This window comes from Phaenicophaeus curvirostris, chromosome 13 (assembly GCF_032191515.1).
Source record: "Phaenicophaeus curvirostris isolate KB17595 chromosome 13, BPBGC_Pcur_1.0, whole genome shotgun sequence".
In the NCBI taxonomy this organism is placed as follows: Eukaryota; Metazoa; Chordata; class Aves; order Cuculiformes; family Cuculidae; genus Phaenicophaeus; species Phaenicophaeus curvirostris.
The window spans coordinates 9,144,220-9,162,252 of NC_091404.1; the positions used below are offsets into that span (position 1 = coordinate 9,144,220).

The 18,033-nt window shown below is 45.8% G+C and overlaps 2 long non-coding RNA genes across 2 annotated transcripts in view; both read right to left on the minus strand.

Annotated features, from left to right (window-relative positions):
• Positions 1-17,781, minus strand: part of LOC138726210 (uncharacterized) — a 219,331-nt gene extending 201,550 nt beyond the window's left edge. The window contains exon 1 of the long non-coding RNA XR_011338390.1: positions 17,600-17,781. This is a non-coding gene — a long non-coding RNA (uncharacterized lncRNA). The remainder of the gene's footprint in view (positions 1-17,599) is intronic.
• Positions 13,731-16,600, minus strand: LOC138726211 (uncharacterized). Its single transcript, XR_011338391.1, has 3 exons — positions 14,851-16,600; positions 14,415-14,497; positions 13,731-14,294 (listed from the first exon to the last, which is right to left on the minus strand). It is a non-coding gene; the product is annotated as an uncharacterized lncRNA (long non-coding RNA).
• Positions 17,782-18,033: the final 252 nt, after the last annotated feature.

Genomic DNA, 18,033 nt, shown 5'->3' on the forward strand with positions numbered 1-18,033 from the left:
TAACATTGCTCTTTTCTCCCTGCCTCCTAAAAAAAGTTGCAAATGCCTTGTCCTTGCTGAGGTGGTCCTGTAAGATGGCCAACACCTAACACATGGTAGCTGAGCACCCTCCCAGCTCCGCACCTTTTCTCAGCATAGTGCAGCTCTGGGCTCCGTTTAGAGCAGGAGAGCAGTGACTCTCCAGTCATTGGTTAGCTTCACTGCCCTGAGACCTGCCTGTACTACACCGGCCTCAGTCCCTGGTCCTGTCAGGTCTGCAACTCTAGACCGGCTATCACACACCTGACAAACCGTTTGTCACCACTTGGAAGTAGCTAGGACTGCATGTGCTGCAGGGATGACAAGTGGAAGAAGTCCTCCTTTCCATCAGGGCTGAAGCTGACGGTCCTCAGCTCACAGACCTCCTCTGCCAGCACAGCCAGACCTATGACAGGTCTTACTCGTGAATCCCATCAAAGGAAGAGACTTTCCAGTGCCCCAGGCCAGCATGCCCACACTGGCAGTATTTTGCAGCACAGCTTGAGTGCCCGCATGACTTTTACACCATGTTACAGTTTCCACAGAGGAGTGTGGGTGCTACGCTTACACTCAGCCAAGGATTCAGATCATGCCCAATGACAAGTTAAGGACAAACTTGTTAAGCCCATGCAGATCCAGGTAGAAATCAGGTGGTATTTCTTCACACACAGACCATCGTATTTCTGAATGGGTCCTCAGCTTCCTCTAACTCCCATCTTCTCAGCATTTCTCCCCTGTTGTAGTAATTCTGTCTGACAACGCTCAGTACTACTTACTCTCCTTGGATAATCACACCCTTACAGTACCTCTCACAGCCTAACGTTTTACAATGAAATCTGAGAAGGTCTGAATAATCCTAATAATGGTTCGGCAGCAGCACTTGCACAATTATTATATAAAAGGTAACTGTGCTCCTACCAGCTCTCCATTTAAATTTATAGTGATTGGTTCCATATAGTAACATGGTAAATGAAAAAAATCCCCCAGTCTTCGTTTAAGAGGTTTATGGTAAATAAAAAATGCTGAGGGCTGTGTGTTGGCCCCCAGTCTGTCAGCTCTCTGTGCAGGAAGGGGATTCAGGCTCCCTTTCCTAGGCACACATAAAATGCCGGGTGATATACGGCTCTGCTCTCGGTGAGGAGTGCGGCTGCAGCGAAAGCCAGAGAAACTCAGGCTGCTGGTCCTAAGGAAACTGCTGCAAATCTGGGCTGGAAGGGCTGAGGCACTGAAACCACTCGTGTTCTCCCACACTTCAGCATCTTCTCAGGGTACGGCGATGCACTGTTTCCTAGGTACAAGACAGTGTGGAGCTGAATCCCTGATTAATTCGATATGCAGTGCCCTTGCTGTATTGAACAAAGGCTGACAACACTGTCAGATGTGGCGAGTATCATCTGAATTATTTTTTCCACAAGAGTGTAGACCTTGTGAAGGTTTTTAAACTGCCTCCAGAGACCAAAGGCCGCTCAGTTGTTGTGAATTTAGACTGCAGGGAAGACAGGTCTTCACTCGTGAGATTTTAATTTCAGTAGCTGCATGAGTAACTTTAGAAAATATACCTTGGATCTGATCCTGACTCTTACTGAAGTGAAAGGCCAAAAGATCCTGTGCAAATTAATGGGAAGAGAGGTGTGATTCTGCTAGGCACAGCCAAGCGTCTGGGTGATTCTCAGCCCTATTGCTCCTGGGTGAAAATACCAAGGTGCCCGCTCCTCCATGCACCTCCTGGCTGAAGCCATCCTGGAAACTCGCAGGACTCCTTCTGCCCCTCACCACGAGACCCCACAGCACAGCCTCAGGAGGAACAACAGCCAGTAGAACCCACACTGTCCCAAATCTGTTGCATATGTGGACAGCTTTGGAAACACTGATGGGTGGGAACTGATGGTCCTGCTGCTGAGTCGATCAGCCCAGGCACCAGAGAGATCTACACCACCTTTACATTGACTGCATTGCCTTTATGCTGCCCAGACCTTCCCCCCTCACCATGAGCCTGCCATGTCTGCTTCTGGTGAGGAAGGAAAGGCAAATCCTTCAGTTTTTCACGCCGTCCTCATGCTGTTCCTCCAGTGGCACTCAACATCCTTGCATTGCCACAGTGTCTTGACCAAGGGCACTACCCAATAGGCTCCACTACCCAGGCTGGCTGCAGCTGCTGGATGGGCTGTCTCAAAAACAGCCACTACATGGAGCCTGGCCACTGGGAGCTGCTCAGCAGAACCCCAAGTCCAAGCGGGAGCTCAGGAGTAGGTCATAAGATGATGGGATCAGCCAACAGTAACTTGCTCATTGTCATAAGGGAAAACGATTTTCTCCTCAAAGACATCCTGTGCTGTTGCAGAGCAGCACGTGGGCCAGCAAGGACTGGCTCAGCAATAAGGAGCCAAAGGTGAGTCGAGGAGTTTATGAGTACTGGTTGGGAGAGAGAACCAGTGTGTCTGATTCCCTAGAAGCTCAGTTTCTCCACTAGTTTGGCAACTGCAGTAGGTTCCAAATCCCTTGGTTTTGTTTAAATCTGCTCCTAACCATGGCAGGCCAGGGGAGATGCTGGCCTCTCTTTCCTCCCTTCACCTTATCTCTGAGATCGTGCATCCAAGAAGACTAAGATCCATCACCAACCCAGGGATCACTCTCTCCAGAGCAGTGGGGTTACTGGAGCACCTCCCAGGCTCTGCCGCAACCCGCCCGTGATGACTCACACAAGGAGTACACACAATTGGATACCACTGCATTGGTGTAGGATGAATCATTCCAGCCAAGAGTACGCACCCTAACAAGGAGGAATGAGGCTCCTCTGTTTTCCCTTCACATTCTTCCCCATCCATTTCCTCCTCAAAATAAGTAAACAAACAAATGTATTGCTGGCTGAACATCGATCCTAGACAGCCCATACTATTCACAGGTCCCTGCTGCTCCCCGGCACGGCACCTCTCCCCCAGAGCTGTCAGATGCAGCACATTCTGACCTACCTCTATAACCCTGGTGAAGCCTTTCCCCTTGTACATCAACATAGGGGATGTTGCCTGTCCCCTAATATGTTGGAATTTCACAGCAAGAAATGAACGCTCGTGTTCCTGTGAAGGATGAGGGAGTCACCAGCTGTGCAACATCCAGTGACAGATCCCAGCTCCTGGCACAGCCAGCCGTGGCTCTGTATACCTGACAATCACTTTGTTAATGCATTGCAAGACTCACTCCATACTTACAGAAATTCTCCCCTCCCTACAAGAGTACACAAAGCAAAACCGGACGCATCTCTCAAGGCATGTTGGTGGGTCAGTGGTGAATCTGAGTGCAGGAAGGGGTCTGCAAAACTGCACTTGTAAATCTCTCAGTGGGAGAAGTTATAAAGCCTCCTCCCCCTACTTACAGGATCTCTACCATCAGGGGCTTTACACTCTAGTGGCACGCTCCCAGCGTGCCTTGCACATCTGCTGAACTAAGGTAAAACCGGACACTGCAGAGCTGTGATTTATATCACCAGGGTAAGGCGCTGCTGGAGAGGTGCCTCCCTGCTGCAGGAGGAATGCACACTCACTTCTCTTTCTCTCCTCACCCACCCTGCCCTAGTGGTCACTGCACAGCTGCAGAGGGGAAGCCTGCTATGAGACTGTCACCACTCCTTTTTCTTTTGCAGCGTCCAGAAATCCTAAGGCAGGTGGTTACTGTGCTACCCTGCAAAGGCACCAGAAAGAAGAAAGGCCCAGGCATCCCTGCTACAGTCCCCGCCACACGTTACCCCAGACCTCAGTGCTTTGGAGGAGCACAGGCAGCTTTACCTTTCACAAGTGTTGACTGGATGCTTGAAGAGCTCCACCAGAGCTGGCCAGCTAGTTTAGATGCAAGAAGATTTAACTCAGTTGAAGAAGGTAAAGGAATAAAAGGCACTCCTTTCTCCGTTTGTCAGGCAACAGGTCACACATGCTTGCAGACAGATCCCAAAGCCTGTTTCTACTCTCACATTTCCTCTCTTCCTTTCCCTGACACTTTCCTGACACATCTTCTTGTGCACTTTGCTCAGCTTTCGAAGTAACACTCCTTCCTGCTTGTTCTCCTTCCCACTCCTTGTCACTGGAGTCCTGCTGCTGTCATCACACTCCCATCAGATTTCTCCTTTCAACTGTGCGTTTCCACGCTGTCTCTCCCAACTGTCACATACGCTTCTGGTTCAAACATCTGTTCCTCCCCCTCCCAGGGAAGTTACTCCAAAACATGCTGCTTTCTGTCTGAATGGCAGGAAGGATAGATTTGGTTGTCCATGCGGCTGAGTGAAAGGCTTCTCTTTTTTTTAATTTGGTCACACCTCCTCCTTGTTTCGTCCCCATGCCCTGGCTGGAAGCAAGGCCATCCTGCAGCAGCAACATGCCTCAACAGAGTTACTTTGTCTCTGTGCTTGGGGGAGACAGAAACCCAAAATCTAATTCTGCGTAAAACCTCAAGGTAGAAAATGACATTCCAGCCCTTCCGTCTTTCTCCAAAGCATCCAACATCACTCAGCAGAGGCTGCGAGGGCTCTCTAGTCACACTGAAGCTAGTGATCCTCTGCTTCCAGGCAGAGGGAGGACTGCAACCCTGTGTTATACATCCACCATCACACCAGCAACAGCTCCTTCAACACCTGAGCTCAGCCATCCCCAGGGGCTGGTTATCAGTTGCCAGCATGTTCTTATCCACCAAGCACACCTGATGTAAGTGCCTAGGACTGCTCCATATCCCTGGCAAGCCTCTACACAAATGGTGCAGGTAGTCACGAACCACTTGAGCTAACACGGGTAGAGTGGTCAGTTCTCCTATTAGCAGAGTCCCTCCCTTCATAGGGAAGATTAGTCTTTCATGGACTTCAGGCACATCCCCAAACCAGGTATCGAAACTTAGAGAAGAAGGTTCAAAACATTCTTGTTAGTGGTGGCAAGTTCAGCCCGTAGCTGCAACCCCAGTCAAGAAATTGAAACGTATTTTCTATTCCCTTTTCAGCTGCTTATAAGTTTCTCAAACAGATTCTTATTCAGGGTGAAATGTTCAGTGCTTGGTCTCAGCTCAGAGATGATTTCTTTTATTTCCCCCTGCAGGAACTGTGAGCAAAATACTAAATGCAGTAGATTTGGAGTTCGGGGAGAGCGAGCAATCAGATATTTCCCCCTTGTTTCCTCCAATACCATATGTTCCAATTGGAAATTTTACACTTGCATACTGGTAACTCATAAATGGTGGAGATGATAGACTTCAAATGTTCTCATTGAGAGGCAGAAAACAAATCCAGATTTAACAAAATAATTGGTTCAATACTGTAAGATGAGTTTAAAGAACTCTGATAATGCTTTTCCGTTTCCCAATGTCCCAGGAGGGACAAGTACACACTTTTTATTTTAATCTATGAGCTATAATTTTAAGGACGACACAAGGTAGTCTTTGTTAAGCTGTATCTATTTGCTTTGAAATCCAAAGAAGTTCAGCACTTACGGGCTGCAAGAAATCACAGACCTATTATTTAAAGAATTTTTGAGCTCCACTGTCAAAATGATCAGAAATCTGTAAGCTGAACAGCTCCCATTCAATGCATTTTTGTGCTCATTTACAAACTCTGCGGTGTGATTGCTTGGAGCTTTATTCCCCTCAACCCTAAAACCACTTAAAACTAAAGGCAGAGAAACCCAATGTTCTTGTCACGGCACGTTCCAGAAGCAATGGCACCCGAACTGTCCTCACCTACAAGGTCGACTAGGTCACCCTGCATGTCACACACTTGGGATTTGTACTTCAAAGTCAACCCTGCAAACCCCATGCAAGCTTTGGACATGTAGTCATAGTCTATGTTTTGATATAAATACACAGGTTTTAAGACACAGTCAATGAACTTTAAGCACAGATACTTCCTGATCACAATCATTATTAAATTCATCTATGCACATAGATGATTATATACATTATCTTTTCCAGGGGTAGGTTTACTAAGGGGTGTAGGGAGGCAAGTCCCTCTGTCCCTTCCTCATTGCCACCACACGGCATGGATGTTCATTTACATGTGGCTGGGGAGTTACTGAACAGCTGCCCAGCTCATCTTCCTTCCCCCGCTCCATCCACGGTCCTGGTTACAGCCAAGAGAGTCACTGATGACAGCTGACATGTATTTAACAACTTGGGCAGCACATCACTACCAAAATGGACTAGCACTCCGTGGCTAAAGAAAACATCGTACAAAATCACCCTGTTTAGGCAAGGAAGTCTCATGGCCTGAAACTCACCAAACACAAGGGCTGGCAGACCACTGAGGAAGCAAATAGTGGCTCTCTTCCAATCTTGCTGACCAAAGTGACCCAGCAGCCACCTGGAACACAGCAAGAGATGAAACCTCTTTGGCAAGCAGCTCCCAGCCTGTTGTCTGCCCCCATGGCATCTGGCACGAGGTAGTTTCACATCCTGAGCACTCTGATCTTTCAGATAGTTATTTACCTTAATGATTCATGATTGTTACTCAAGTCCCACCTGCAAGCAAGGAAGCCTCCACATCAGCCTGCCAACACTACGGGATAGCTGTGGGCTCGCTTCCCCAGCCTCCTGGGAGCTACTTCGTTACACCAGTCTCACAGCATGGTGATTCTGTTAAGTGCTGTGGAATTAATCTTGATTTATGCCAGTAGGAGGGAAAGAATTATCAAGTCCTGTGTCCTCACATTCTAAGCTACTGGTCTGATTTCCTTCATACTTCGAAGCGCCTTTTTCTGGTCAGGTTAGTAGAATTACTCTGTTTCTGTATCCTTAAGCTCTGGTCGTTCTTTGCTGTAATTCCTTGCAGCAGGTTCTGGAAAGGTGTTGTTTTTCTCCCTCCTCTCCCCACAATAAATGAGTTTGTCACTTGAAATATACTGCCAATGTGTTACATGTCCCACAGTGTTTGTGGTTATATCAGAAGTGTTTGTTTATAGCACCATAATTCAGCAATATCTTGATTACAGGAGAGATGGTGTTGTAAGTCACTGTGGCTAGAGAGAATATTATTTTTCTTTGCTTTTAATATAAATTGTTGATTTTCAGTCAATACACTGAAAGAAAAAAAGGGCAATTGTTGCCCTAGTAACCAGCTGCCTTGTAAACCGTAAGATGTTAGGAGCACGAGGTGTTAATTGTTCCAAGTGCTGCTTGTGGTCAGGGATAAAAGCTAGAATGGGAGAAATCATAAGAAACATCTGGGAAGATAAAGTCAGCTGGTCTCTGCTTAGAGAAACCTAGACAACAGCAAGCAGAGAGACAAGGTGAGGAGAAGTAACACTGCCACCAGAGAAGCTGAATTAACTGAATTGTGGCTGTGTGAAAGCATCCCTGAGTGAAGCCTCCGAGAGCACAAAACACTTTTGGGGATCTAACAGGTTTTTACCAGGCACGGTTTAGAGTTCACCACCAGATGTAGCAGCTTTTCCTGCCTCTGCTCATTCCTTCCTCCTGACCAGACGCGTGCCCCTTCCCCCTCTGCTCCATGTCCTGGGGTTTCAGCCTGCTCTGCTCCAGGAGGCTTCTTCTCCCGTGCTATTCAGCATGAATTGAGGCCTGTCCTGCAGAAGGTGCCACCACCTTTTTGGCAGAGGATTTCCTCCACCAGAGCCAGCCAGGATGGAGCACCCTCCCTGCTACATACCTACCTGTGCTGCAGGACACCTTCGAACAGCTCTTGCTTTCAGGCTGCTGTCAGGGCACAGCACACCACATCTTCCTGGCTGTGCTGTCTGCTGAGAAGTGGGAGCAGTTGATTGCCCAGAGCACAGAGTGAACTCCACAAAGCATCTGTGTTTCAGCCCCAGCCTCCTATGAGACCAAGCCCTTCAACTCTAGCAGGCTGCACGCTGGGGCTGGGAAGGAAGCACCAGAAGGGCTTCTTCTGCAAGAGGCCTCTAAGGGAGAAATGCTGCACAAGGGCTTCTCTCCCACGTCTCTCCTCTCTCTAAGATGAAAGCAGGCTGGCGAGACAGCAGCCTCATGCTCTGCAGCATCTGCTATCTCTCCCTCCTGTCCTCCCCCTCCCAGCCCTGCTAACTGGAGAGCAAACATCAACACTGCTAGATCTGGAGGAAAGTTTTCTCCTTTAGCCCATTTTAGACGTTTACCTTCTCTGGATGCCCACTGAGCCGGTCAGTATCTGCATTCCCTGAGGAAATAAAGCGAGAAGCACAGAGAAAGTGTCATACTTATATGCTAAGGACCTCCCAGGGGCAGGGTTATGCTAATCAGGAAGCCTCTGTCCCAGCATGGTACATGAATTACATATAGATGACAGTAACATATGGACAGGAGGGCTCATCTCCAGTGCCCGCTGCCCTCCTTCCAGCACGCCTGGCTGGAGGGTTTCGTGCCGCGTGTTAGCCACAGGCGCTCAAGAGGAGCAAGGCCAAGCTTCTGCTTTGATCTGAAGAGGAAAATGATGGGACACCACTGTTGGTGCCTCATGGGCTCCACTTTCCAGGGTTACAGTCCTGATGTCTCTTTAACTTCTGGGAGTTTTTCCCCCTGTTGTTTTTATTTACTGACCGTTGGCATTTGTACCTGGTACTAAAGCCATATAGAGAGGTAAACCACACCACAAAGCCCTGTAGGCTATATAATGACGCTTCATCATGCTGGTGATAAAGAATACATCTACTTACACAACCTTCATATAAAATCAGAGCTTTATTTTCTTTCTCTTGCTCCCCCTGGTACAGTTGCCTGTGATAACGCAGGCATTTCAATCTCGGCACAGCCTAACACAAACCTGTGCCCCGGATGGTGCTGGGATTTCAGCATGTTCTACACTAAGAAAACAAAGTTTGAGTGAATAAAGCTGAGAAACCATGAATTTTTCCAAGTGGAGGGTACCTGGGCAGCACTTCACATAGCAGAGCTGCATTTAAACTGGGGTTTGTGGGTAAGAATGAAAAATAAAGATGAATGAGTTTGGTTAGGTAATTAGATAATAAAACTGAAGGCTCTGGAGTTTAGCCCGAGAATATAATCCAGTATATGTGTCTGCCTAGCCTGCTCCCTCTCCTACTTCTAGCAGCACCATCTTAACCTAGCAAGGAGATCTGCCCTTCACAGGGAGTCCAAAGCCAGAAAGGTGTTTGGGTAGCACAGCCCATGCACTAGGACAGGATCAGAGGCACAGGATCAGTCCTGCCCTCTGTCAGTCTCTTAGCAGCTATTTTTTTCCCCATGTGCAAGGCAAGACTGCACATCTGTGCTTCAGGACTCAAGGTGGGCTTGCCTGCTGCTCCAGCAGGACCCACAACTCCGCACAGCAGAACAAACCCCCTCCAGGGAGGATTTGCAGGAGATTCTTTTGTAGGAGCACAGGGCGGGTGTTTAGAAGCTGACAGACTGGCTGATAACCTGGGGGCTCTGCACAGGTCATTTGGGCACAGAGCAAGTCATCCCTGAGTTAGCCAGGGCTAACTCTCATGCTTACCTTGTTGTGTCAGTAAATACTAATGCGGCTACATAGAGGTGGTGTCTAAGGGTGGAAAGGACAGCACAGTCAATCTGAAAGGAAAACCGAGTTTGGTTTTGCTTTCTGGAGAGACCGCTCTCCTAACTTTGGTTTTCAAATTGCTGCAGAACTGAAAAGCAAAGCAGAGGCAAGTTCTCTGACTTGGAAAATCTTTAAAAAATAAAGCAAACCCATTTTGAAAGGTAGACTTTGTCAGCTGCCCTATTTTTAGGATTGACTCCTACAGGTCCTTCCTTCAATGATAGCAGTTTTGCCTGAGCAATGACTAGGGACTGCAGGATTTAGGCTTTTAATAAAGCAATTGTGTAATTAAAAATAAATGGGTCTCTAGTGTCACTATTTTAAAAAAAGAAAACTTAGATCAAATAAGGCATTTCTTTTTGGTTTAGTCTACTTGGAGCATGCAGAGCTTTAATGACGCAGTCACAAATGTTGTATTTAAAAGGCCTCTTAGTTGCTGAGAGGAGCCCCAGGAGAGGGCTATTAACTGGCCAAATTAGGCTATTTCTTTTTGTGAGTTTTGCAAGTTTGAAAAAGAGAGGCACATTTTCACTTAGGAGAGTGATATTTCAAATAGGTCACAGGAAACTCTGGCAGGCGGGGAGCAAAGCAGAGCGTCAGTAGGAAAACATTAACCAGAGACATTTTGCAAGTGCAAGTCGACATTTGAGTTCCTAATGGCTTCTGAAGTCCATTCAAGAATCTTGCAGTGGATGTAAAATAGGGGCAAGGCACTGCAGCTGTGCAGGAGCCCTGGCCTAATCCTGAAAGCCTTTAAAACAGCAGAGCTGTGCCTGTGGGTGCTGCTGCGAGAGAACCTGGTTTTCTCAGCACAGTCAACAAGCTTGACAGTAAGTGTGTGAAGGAGATGGACTCTGTCAGTTGGCTAGGAGATACCTGGTGCTTGCAAAGGTGGCCGGTCAGCCCTGAAATTTCACCGCACCTTTCCATCCTCCAGCTTTTATTTTGATCCTTCAGACAGAAATATCATTTTCCCCTCACATAATCACAGCCCAGAGCACATCAGGAGTGATTTCACTAAAGCCCACAAGGCAAGCTGCATGCACACCTTAAGAATCAGGGCCAATACTTTTCATGTGCATAAGTCTGGTTGGAAAAGATCCTTCCACACCACCTCAATGTGTATGGCATGTGCTCACCAATAGCTCATAATTTCCTCCTTCCCATCTTTGCAAACAGAAACAATTAAAGTCCACTCAGGAATTACTCATATGAAGTTACTTTGAAGGGCTGGCCCATCTCCCATTATATTCAACAGCTCAAGATGAAGCTACTCAGGAGCTAAAGAAGGCTCTGGGGCAACACTGGGGTGTTGCTGCATCCTGTCCCTGCTCCAGAAGGGCTGATGTCCCTTGAACTGTCACCACACAAGCAATAAGAGCACTACTGCATCTACACGTGATGGAAAGGTTTTACAGGATCAGGATCAAGATGGGAAAATAAATTATATAATAAGATAATAAAAAGCAATATTCTTAGAGAGTGATGTCTAACGGGTTCCTCTCGATGGACCATAAGTCCACCAGTCATGCAAGTCGTAGAACAAAACTAGAAATTAAAAAAAGTAACAACACACCTATTAGAGCAATCTTTCTCTTCCTCATTTACGTTTGGGGTATTTTTTTTTGGGGGGGGGGGGTTTCCCCTACATAAACCAGGTAACTGAGGACTCAGAGGACTGATATGTCTGAGGCTGTGACTGTTTGTCACATCACTGCTTTGGTCAGTGAATTACAACCCTCAATCAAAACACCTTCCTATGAGTGTGGCCTGTCAGTACCATATTTTCCTCCTCCAGCCGGGTAACTCTTGTGGAGTTGCAGGCACTTTGTGCTCAGCATTTCCATGGGACTGTAGATTGTTATGGTGCAGATGAACCCGTGTTTTATTGAATCAGAATAAGGGAGCTATCACTGAATGGAAAGGAGCTGAAAGGGAAATACAGAGCACACAACATCACTGAAAACCCTTTTCAGTTCATACACAAAAAGTCAAACAGATCTAGCCCTGGCTTCATTCTTACTGTAACTGTACTTTGTCCTACTAGCATAAAATAACCCATCCCACCTTGCATAAAATCTGAACAAACCCAGGAGGGATTTCTGGCATGGGCTGGACTGTGACCACCACAGTACACTCAGCAAACCAGGGGCAGAGAGAGTCCTTTCAGCTGTGCCAGGGAAGAAACCCCTGCTCCAACCTGTGTCACCAGTGATGTGTAACAGAGCAGGTGTTAAAACACACCCTGTTTTGCAGAGTTGAGGAGGGAATTTATATGACAGGGAAAGGATAAATGCGTTACCAGTCCATCTGGCATGAAAGGAGATATAAATATTGTGATACTTGTCTCCAGGAACCCAGCAAAACCTCTGTCCAGACTTGCAACCACACACTGACCCTTTGGACTTTACTGAAGCTCTTCAGGTTGCAAGTTACCAGCTTAGCTGGCTCAATTGTCTGTTATTCCCATTAAAAATACCCTAGTTAAAGCAATCTTTCCAAGGAGATACAGAAGATGGTTTTCTGTCTCAGATAAAGCTGCTGGAGCTCTCCACTCACTCATTTCCCAGCTGTAGTGTGCTGTTCTCCAGCTGGACCTTCTGCCTGTTCCATTGTTATATTGCCTCTACATCTACTCTGTGTATTAGCTTTGCCTGGCAATATTTATTTAGCAGATAAAACTTTGATGCTGCTCCTGTAGTTCACAATACATTAACAAGGCCGTAATAATAGTCATAGAATCACAGAATCATTAGGTTGGAAAAGACCCACCGGGTCATCGAGTCCAACCATTCCCATCAATCACTAAACCATGTCCCTCAGCACCTCGTCCACCCATCCTTTAAACACCTCCAGGGAAGGTGACTCAACCCTCTCCCTGGGCAGCCTCTGCCAGTGCCCAATGACCCTTTCAGTGAAAATTTTTTTCCTGATGTCCAGCCTGAACCTCCCCTGGCGGAGCTTGAGGCCATTCCCTCTCGTCCTGTCCCCTGTCACTTGGGAGAAGAGCCCAGCTCCCTCCTCTCCACAACCTCCTTTCAGGTAGTTGTAGAGAGCAATGAGGTGTTCCTCATGGCAGTGGGGGACTGGCAATGACCATCGCAGAAACCCCTTCTTGGCCTGTTTTCTTTTTGTCTCTGTTTCCCCATTCAGGAAAAAGCTTCTGTCACAACAGCTGCTGATTCATTTTCTGACTTGGTGCCGAGCGTGCCAGACATAACATTCATTTGCTGCCAAACTGGTAAAAACAATGACTTACCAGCTCATTTTTCTTCAGCTGATTATGTTTGGGGGTAGGGGGAGATGGGAGAAAGGAAGTTTAATTAAAATTAGATAAGAAGAAAAATAAATACACTGAGATGCAAAGAGCAGTGCTCTGCAAGGCAGGACAAGGGGAGGCTATGAGGTGGTGTGGGAATACCCATCACTGAGTAAAGAACAAAGCGGGCCACTTTCAATTGTGAGGGACTCTGGTTGCCTGCTGCCCTTCACCAACTTCTCTTTCTCTCTATGCTTTCCACCTTTCTGGTGTCAACACCTTCCCAGACCAGTAAGTCTCAGATCCAACACAGATTGAGGAGAGAGAAATCACCTGAAGATGGCTATGATGAGGGCAAGCAGGTCTTTGAGCCTTCCCATCTTTCTTTCCTGACTCCTTCCTGGAATGAAGGAGTTCCACCATCAACATTTATTTCCCTCTTAAAACATTGAATAATGATTTGCCCAGTAGACGGAGTCCACATTCAACCCACATTTTGGAAATTATGAGGGCAGTGGTGAATGCACTGAAATTTTGTCTTGCCTGTTAGACATTACACAGAAAGGAGCCAACTCTGGATCAGATGAGTTAAGTCTGACCTATTAGACTTACCAATATTTTTCTCAGTATTTGACAGGGTGCTTTGGACACATGGGATTTAAGCTGATCCATATTCTCTGACCTCAGTCATATGCCACAGGTCATATCTGGAAATAGCTCACCAGGTCACTAAGTCTCATGGCAAACATCCAAGTGGAGCTTAGATGCCAAGAAAACAATGGCACAGGTAGCTTGACCGCAATATTGTCCTTCTGATGTTTAGCAACAAATTAATTTCCTAACAGACTGGCCCATCTGAAACCAACATAGTGTAAGCAGCACCCTGGCTCAGTTCTGCTGGCCAAAATAGATGAAGAACCTTATTAACTCATGCATTTAAGCTTTCTAATCTTACTATTATGACTTAGTGTAGAACATAGCATAGTGATGTGCTGGTCCCCCATCTGAAAGCTTTGACTCCACTCTCTTCACATAACAGCCAAACCAAGCTGCTGTCTTCCTCCACATGATTAATGCCCATGGGATTTGCCTCAGTTCTTACTTAGAAAGAAATGGGAGTCGATCAGAGCAAGGGAACGCAAAAGAGTCATGGTAACCAGCACCAGGGTGAGGACCAGCTATGGAAGAACCATCCAAAGCCATTATCCAAACACTACGATTGTCACCGAGTCCAATGATAAAGAAGAGGCTAAGTCATTTAGAGCACCAGAAGCTACAGGAGAGATTTTTAAGGCAGCTTAAGAACCTTCATTCCACAGGTTTCTGGCTAACTGTGTGGTGAGATAATGTTATTCTACCCAAGGATTCATCAAAGACTACTTATATAATGCCCAGTAACCACTCCAAACCTATAAGGAGGAAAAGCCTTACCTTTATACTTAGGAAGTTCCTTTGTTCTTTGATTTAAATGGTTGTTTGGTCTCTTTAATTGAGGAGAATATGAAGAATGGCTATTTGAGACTGCAAAACCCAAGATCAAGAAGTTGTTCTTATTCACTAGAAAAAATGAAATAGACACTAGAGAACCTCTTAAGCAGGAACGGGGGATTTTCAAGAATGACTAACAAGGCTCCTGCTTACCACCAACAAGCTACTGAAAAAGCTGTCCACCTTCTTGGAATAGTTCAGAAATCCACTTCATTATGTCAACTTCTGTTCAGAAGCTGAAAGGAGTATTTTCACCACCACCCTCTCACAGAATGGTGAAGAAGGGATTTAAGAGATCTCTTAGATTCTCAGTTTTTCTCTATGCTACACAACTAAACTACTTTTTGCTCTACTTGATCTACCCTCTTCATTTTGTAAGGGCTTGTACCCACTGTCCCTTGGATGACATTGCTAAATTACTTAAATATAGCAAAATATAAGCATTTAAGAAAATCTCCAACTCAACCAACCATGTTACAAGAACACCCACCAAGAAAGACTTTTCCTTCCCATAACGTTTTTCTAATTCAGCCCCTACAGAACACAATGCTGCGCTGCAGAGCGGCGCTTACGCTGTGGATCAACATACCTGACCATCCAGAGACATCCTGCACTTCTGGGCTTCAATTGGACCTGTAGTTTCTCAGCACCTTTACAAATTAAGCCTAGAAACTAACACATTAAATTGTATTGCTGCATAAGGACTTTCATTTCCATGCTTTTATCTGCAGGAATGATATTGCCATTCTATACACTAGACCTGTTTTTGTAATACTATGGTTCATCAGAAGTTTTTATGTTAATACTGAATCAGAAATAATACACATGTGATTCATAATAACCTAACTGAATGGCTGCACTGAATGTATTGTAAGAATTTCTGGTTAGCAAAGAAACTCATTAAAGAAATAGTGACTACTATTATCCCACTGCATATATTGTTCTACTGGAAAGTTTCCTGGAGTAGTTTCTTTAATTAGCAATTTGATATTTTGAAATAGTGTGATCTTCACCACACACGATTTGTAGAACAGACTTGGCTGGTAATACAGAGGAAAATAAGCAATCTTTCCAGAGTCTGCATCTCTAGGGCATATCTTGTCATTTTCTAGCTGTTCAGCTACTGTATATATCTGTATAATACCGTGACACCATTCTTGTGGGATTTTGATTCTTAAAAGTGGTATAGATAAAGAGCTTTTTATTGGAACAGAATATATTGCCCTTTTTTTTTTTGAGAGAAAATCAACATTAAAATATTTGCATGTTTGGGCTCTTCAGATAGTAGGTGTTGACCCCAGCTGTGTTCTAGTGAATGAATCATTTATGTAGGAGCTCATTACACAGAACGTATGGTATTTTATCTTTGCTGGTTTTCAGCCAAACACAGTCTGTAACAATTTTTCCCCTTTGCCACATTTGCCGCTTGATATCCTTTAAAACATCCCAGCTCCAAGTGTGAGAAAGCAAAACAGATTCTGGGCCCACTCTGGCTGAGAGCTCGTTGCACGAACACTCCTGTGCTGGCATTGAGATGTCCTTGTTGTTGGAAAACATCCATTCCAGATCTGGGATCTCCTTGTGCTGAGTGCTTTGAATAAACTGTTGATTTAAAGTCCATCTAAACCTGCAGGGAACTACAAAAGCCCAGGAGCAAGCACAATAACAGGGATCCTCTTCATACACAGAGCAGGAGCTGCCCTGAAGCAGAGGGACAAAATTCTACTGCCTCAAACGTCCTAAGCTCTGCAGCTGTAGGGAAAGCCTGGAGGAAGGGAGGATGTTTCTGCCATAGCTCTATTTTCTTACAACTATCCTGAAGGTATCACTTAAGTGGTGTTTTAGCAAGACATATTTCTACCCACAAGGGCAGGGAACAAGATTATTTCATTAAGTGATTGAGGCGCTGCATGGCCACAGCCACTATTACACCAGGTTTGATTTGAAACGGTAAGTGAGAGGTCAAATTCTCTCAACACTGATCTCCCTGGGGAGAAGAGATAAGGTGGAGTGCTAAGATTTCCACACTCCCACATGAGCAGATAAGGTCTGAATGAGCAGCCTCATCCGTAGGCTGTTTTTCTAAGTGTTTTTTATAGCTTACACTGGAAACCCTCATACCTCTCTGTGCTGAATCATATAATTACAGTTTCCACAAGAAATTCAAAGCAGGATCTCCTCCCACAAAATTTCCTCTCACCTGCACTCCTTTCATCACTAAAGACAAGTGTTTGTCAGCACTACCTCTACTGCTAGGAGAGTTCACATGCAGCTCAGTTTAGCAGCTGACGGAGGCGAGAATATTCCCCCATGTACAAGCTTCTAAAATGCTTGCCCATGATTGTGTGTGGCATGAACATTTCCACAAGGCATCGCCATCCAGGACGCACTTGCAGTCTTGATGTGTTCTCTCTGCTAAGCAAGGAACAGCTTCTACCACAGAGAACCTCCATCAGCAGGAGGTTACCTTGCAGTTTCCCAGGAAAGCTTTGCTTAGATGAAGATATTGCAGATGGGATGCAGCCTCATTAATCTCTGCCATCCCAGCTTCCTCATGCCTGACTTGTTCTCCATCATCCAAGGCCACCTCTTCCTTCCAGTGCAACAGAAACATAATAGCCCAGCTAAACCTGACCCTGGGTAAACACTGAACACAGACAAGACACTGCTCTGAAAGTCGCCAGATAATTTGCCTTTCAGATGCAGATGACCTCTGATGCAAAACACTTGTTCCCATCCCCTCAAACCACCAAGCTGGGGTTTACATACAGTTCTGCAAGGAGACTCATCCCTGAGAGAGTGACAGTACTGATTTTGGTTGGAATAGAGTTAATTTTCTTCACAGTAGCCGGTACAGGTCTATGTTTCAGATTTGTGCTGAAAACACTGCTGATAGCACAGGGCTGTTTTTGTTAGGGCAGAACAGCACTTAAACAGAGTCAAGGTCTTTTCTGTTTCTCACCCCACCCCGCCTGCAAGGAGGCTGGGGGAGCACAAGGGGTTGGGAGGGGACACAGCCAGGACAGTGGATCCCCACTGTCCCAAGGGAAATCCCAGACCGTATGGCATCATCCTCAGCATATAAAGCTGGGGGAAGAAGAAGGAATGGGGAGATATTTGTGGTGATGGTGTTTGTCTTCCCAAATCACTGTTAGACTTGATAAGAGCCCTGCTTTCCTGGGGATGGCTGAACACCTGCCTGCCGACACGAAGCAGTGAATTAATTCCTCGTGTTGCTTTGCTTGCCTGTGCAGCTCTTGCTTTCCCTATTAAACTGTCTTTATCTCAACCTATGAGTTTTGCCACTTCTATGCTTCTGATTTTCTCTCCCATCTCACCAGGGGCAAGTAAGTGAGTGGCTGTGTGGGGCTCAGTTGCTGGCTGGTGTTAAACCACAACAGCAACCCAAGAACTTACACTGACACATGCGCCAATATTATAGGCAGAGTTGAAAGCACCACTGTAATTACAGTTCACTATTGTATAACTCTAGTTTAGGTTGCTCATAACTTCACCTACAATTAATTGTTAGGGCTTAAGATTTCTCCAGCTGGATTTGGCCTCAGACTAAGCTTTTTCATTTCAACTGAAATGGCTCAAGTCTTTCCCAAGAACATGTTTAAGGAAAACTACTTGCTGCTAAAATAATCTTTTTGTCATTTACTGAAATGCTCTCACATCTCCATGCTTCTAAAAGTGGTAACTTGAAACACTGGCAAACTTGACTGCTGTGAAATACTTGCCTTCTCATATTCTCAGGGAGAAAAAAAGA